The sequence below is a fragment of the Euprymna scolopes genome, chromosome 30 (assembly GCF_053919585.1).
Source record: "Euprymna scolopes isolate OS-2025 chromosome 30, ASM5391958v1, whole genome shotgun sequence".
Classification (NCBI taxonomy): Eukaryota; Metazoa; Mollusca; class Cephalopoda; order Sepiida; family Sepiolidae; genus Euprymna; species Euprymna scolopes.
In genome coordinates this window covers 14,187,838-14,193,248 of record NC_136511.1, presented here as the reverse complement: position 1 = coordinate 14,193,248, position 5,411 = coordinate 14,187,838, and the positions used below count along the sequence as shown (strand labels likewise).

At 34.3% G+C, this 5,411-nt stretch overlaps 1 pseudogene; it reads left to right on the top strand.

Annotated features, from left to right (window-relative positions):
- Positions 1–2,773: 2,773 nt before the first annotated feature.
- Positions 2,774–2,890, top strand: LOC145254938 (5S ribosomal RNA; annotated as a pseudogene).
- The last annotated feature ends 2,521 nt before the right edge of the window (positions 2,891–5,411 follow it).

Below are 5,411 nucleotides of genomic sequence, written 5' to 3'. Positions count from 1 at the left end.
TACTACTAATTGCTATAACATGTAAACAAAAGCCCAGATGAATATGTTATGAAACCTCGAAGTTAGCAACACGTTATTAGCGAAACGAAACTGATTTTGTACATATATATATATATCTGTCTAGCCGCACTGATGAGCTGTGAAACAGCGAAACAGTACTGTATGTGGATGAATATATATATATATATATATATATATATATATATATATATATATTAAATGACAGTTCATTTGTCTAAACTAATTATTTTATTACAACATTGTTTTAACTAAAATAGTTTCATGCGAAAACTGTTTTTGGTACATAAAATATTCTAGGTACTCATGCAGAGAGTGATTTTAGGTACTCATGCACAGAGTCCGCACGGCTTTCTCCAGAACATTACATCAACAGTCGCAGTAAGCCGAGAGTCGCCGAGGAAATTAAGCGGAGCATCGCCGATGAAAGCATAAAAAGAAAAGAAAACTTACCTTAAATTTTAAATTTTATTAACTGTAAAGAAAAATGTTATAATAATTTTTATTTGGTGTATATATATATATATATATATATATATATATATATATATATATATATATATATATATATATATATATATGTATGTATATATATATATGTATATATATTTTTTTTTAATAAATAATGTTAAGGATTTTTTTGTTCGAGAAAAGATTTAGAGGGAAGTCACATGAATACTTTCGAGGAATTTTCGAGAAAAATTTAAAACAATGTTTTCATGTTAGTTTTTTGGGGGGTGTTATTTTATTTTTTTTAGGAAAAACCTGAGAACTAGAAAAGTTGAAACAAAACTGGGTGGGATAGTCTTTTTTTTCATATTAAACCAGATATTGTTGTTGTTTCATCAGGCCGTTGTTTTATTAATGGTGTTTGTTCGTAGATTGTATTCCGCAATCGCGCTGGAGGTCTTTCTGTGTTGCTCGATCAAACGCCCACAAGTGGATGATTTTAATTATGATAGTAATTGTCAGCCTAGACTTGCAAAAAAAGTTACTAGTCCGGATGACGTAAAAGTTTCGCATTTGGTAGCCTGACACCTTCCTTTCCCCTTATAATAAGATTGCACCTGTGTCCACATGGTGCCCAAGTTTTCGTCCGTGCCAGTAATTTTTTTTCTTGACAAAATCGAGGACTCCGTCTGGTGTTTTCAGCTGCTCACTTAATATTTTTTTTCTGACGTGAAAGTACGAAATGGTGAGCTAATTTGTTTTCTTTTCTTCCTCTTCCAAATTGTCGTCTTTGAATTTTCAACTCACGCGAACGCGCGTCGCGTTGAAAACAATCGTGCTACATTGTCATTGGCTCAGCTTTATGTTACGTCAGACAGCTTAATTTCCTCGGCGACGCTCGGCTTACTCCGGCTGTAGACGTCATGTTCCGAGGAAAGCCGGGCATGCGCGTGCACTGAGTAACGTCCGGATCACTCTCTGCATGAGTACCATATTTTAATCTATATATTAATACGATAGCGTGTGTGTTATTTTCTGCATTACATTTATTTTTTTCTTCCGAGTGTCTGTCGTTTAATTGTTATGCCTTCCCATTTCTTGTAATAAATAATTTTACCAAGAATTCTTTATCAGTTTTGGTTTCGGTTTCGATCAGAGCTGAAAGAACTCAAGTTATATATACATAAATTCTTTTTTCTTCATAAGTTTTGGTTTCGGTTTCGATTCAAGGTGATGCATTAAAGCCATATGGATATATTTTTTTATGTTTTAATCACAGTTTTATAATATATAAGAATGGGTCGAAAATTGACTCTTATAGTAATATATACGAAACCTGCATTAATTAAAATATCATATTTAAGCATATTTTACGACCAGGCTATATAAGGCGTCCCTGCTAGCTTAGGTATATACTTTTGCAGTTTTAACAAAAGAGCTACAATAATATCAGGGTGTCTCCATTTACGCTGAACATCCACAAAAATGTGAACATCAATATATTACATATGAAAGAGTCCACTGTGGAATTTCCACTGGTCCCGCAAGTAATAATAATAAGAAGAAGAAGAAAAAAGAAGAAGAAGAAGAAGAAGAAGAAGAAGAAGAAGAAGAAGAAGAAGAAGAAGAAGAAAAATGAGAAAGTTAAGATTATCTCGAAATCGGGAATCGGAAAAAATGTGTGCATAATGTTCGATTCCAAAAACAATTTTAATTATTAGGGGGCTGTGTTTTTGAGGGCTATGCCAATGCATAGTATGGAAGCCGCCTTTTATTTATCATAGAATTGTGTGTACATTTTTTAAGGCATTCGTCTATGCAGTGAAATAAATAACGAAATCAATATGCAGGGAATTTCACTAATTTTCAATTACACGTATTTACTTCCAAACATATTGTGTCGCACAAGATGGTGCGTGAGGATCCCCAAAATCTGGTGGACATATTTCTTCTTCAGAGACAAGATAGGAAGCTCTATAATGTAGCAACATTTGTTTGTTTCGGAACCGAATGCTGATACGTAAGATACCAGTCTCACAGTAAAACAGGGTCGCATAATTGTTAGGTTGAGAAGTGGTTTGTCCAATCTTATAACCAAGTTTTTGTCATTTTAGTGATTTAATAATAACACATGCTTATGTTAAGTATAAACATTTGGGTGTCGCTGTCACCCTATGTCAGTTGCGCCTGTCTGGTTTTTGTAGTAATAAGTCCAGACAGGTAATTAAATCTGTTATTTCATATTTATGCACAAATATAGTTCTATGTCTTTTAATTATCCTAAAGTTACTAATTTACTCGGCATTTATACGGCATAATCGCGTTGACACACCGGTTTTCGTCAGATCACCGAAGTTAAGAAACGTTGACCCTGGTTAGTATCAGATGGGTGACCATTTGGGAATTCTAGGCGCTGTATGTGCTCTCGGCTTATCTCGACATTTGTTTCCAGTCGTCCTGTACTTCACTTGTCACTGGTATTTAACAATGTCGACTCAGAAGAGGTGTGGTTTGTTATTGCGCACCTCCTGCCACAAAAATTTCACGCGCAGGCAACCTTCGTGTGTAGCCTTAGTCTGCCTAAGACTGAAGGAGCCTGTTCTGTTCTATTAATTTACTCGAACATATTGAATTCGATGAGTCTTGAGCACTGTCTAAAATTGCAATAATTTTGTTTCAATTATATTTCAGCGTATAAGACGACCCTTACAATTAAAACATTAACTTTTAACCCCCAATATTTCAATTGTATTTCAGCGTATAAGACGGCCCTTAAAGTTAAAACATTAACTTTTTAACCCCAATATTTCAATTATATTTTAGTGTATAAGACGACCCTTACAGTAAAAACATTAACTTTTAAACCCCAATATTTCAATTATATTTCAGCGTATAAGACGACCCGTACAGTTAAAACATTAACTTTTAAACCCCAATATTTCAATTATATTTCAGCGTATAAGACGACCTTCCAGTTAAAACATTAACTTTTAAACCCCAATATTTCAATCATATTTCAGCGTATAAGACGACCCTTAAAGTTAAAACATTAACTTTTAAACCCCAATATTTCACTTATATTTCAGCGTATAAGACGACCCTTAAAGTTAAAACATTAACTTTTAACCCCCAATTTTTGATAAGATACCGGGTTTTGCAATCACTAGCCTAGGCTAAACGAGGTAGGTTTCGTGATTTAGCAGTCGTCTTATACAACTGATATATCATAAATTTATTAAAATTTGCACTAATTCTGTATCTCATCTTATCTTACGGTCGCATTATACGCCGAAATATACGTTTTTTTAATTTTTAATTGTTGTTGTGATTTTTCTACGTAGGCCTATTCTATGCACCGCATTGGTATAGCCTTTAAACCCAGTCGACTTATACTTCGCACAATGCTAAAAACAAACAAACAAACACAAAACAAACAATGGATTTTCTTGATTTAAATATATATTTCTTTTATTACTAGTCTGGGTGCCCGGTGTTGACCGGGTGTTTGGAGGTGTGTGTTGAGCAAAAAAAATAAAAAATGATAGTAGACAGGCAGGCTCGAACCCGTACGGCGAAAGAGAAAAAGAATGTGAAAAAAAATGTGTCGTCTTCGCTGTTGCGTCCATCGCTAAACAGAAGTGACGAAGGTTTAAGTCTAGTCAATGGAAAAGAGGGGATAACTTTAGAAAATATCGGCGAACAAGGCGACCCCTCCCTGTAGAAAGGTTCCCAGTTATGGGTGAAAGAATTAATGTTTTTTAACTAATTTTTCGATATTTGTCGTCCGAAGGGTCGATCTTAAAAACGATACTTATCTCGTAAAAATCCGTCGCCTATGTCAAAAGTTTAAGGCAGACGTACATACATACATACATATATACATACATACATACATGCATACATACATACATACATACATACATTTAAACAGACAGGTGAGATTTATATTATATATATATATATATATATATTGATTTTATATTTCTTGATTTCAATTATATGTTCCTTTGTTTTTATTTTGTTCTGCAAAAAAACTAACATTTATTTAACAAGTACTTATAATGACATAATAAATATTTATTGGTTTTTTTACTTCGAGTGGAATATAAACTTATCAATTGTCCCTCAAAATTATATTATAATAAAATTTCCTAGAATATGTGCATATATTATACGGGGGAGGGTAATCACGGTTGACACACCGGTTCGCATCAGATCACTGAAGTTAAGCAACGATGAACCTGGTCAGTATCAGATGGGTGATCGTTTGGGACTTTCAGATGCTGTGTGTGCTCTCTGCTTATCTCGGCATTGTTTCCAGTCATCCTGGACTTCTCCTTACCACTAGACTCAAGCAGTGCCGATTCAGGAGAGGTGTGGTTGGCGATTGCGCAACCCTTGCTTCACAATGACATGCACAGCTGCCCCTACAGGGGGTATCCTTTGTCTTTCGAGATTGAACGGAGGCATCAAATATATGGGGTTTATGATAATCGATATATAATCCCCTCCCCCAACTTGAACAAGTTTCCTGATTTCTTTTGTACATGCGTTTAAAGTTATTATAGACTCTTGACAATTTAGTATATTATTGCTATAAATCTTATGAGATGACTGGCTAATTTTTATGATTTCAGGTTCAAATAAACGATTACAGCAGGAATTTAAATACACTCTACTAAAGCCTGATTGTCACAGCTGGTGGATTTTAAAAATGCAGTCTGGACGTAAGGACACTTTAGAAGAAGGATATGCAATAAAAATTTTAATGATCTGAAAAACCTCAGTTTTTTCCCCCTCAGCCCAAAAACCTGACTTCATTTGTCATCGTTAAACTAGGTTTATTTTTACAAAGAAACCACAACTTATCAAGGCATAGAGGCCACTCGAGGATATGTTAAAGAGTATACTGTAGTCAACGGGAGAAATATCATAGTAATCGT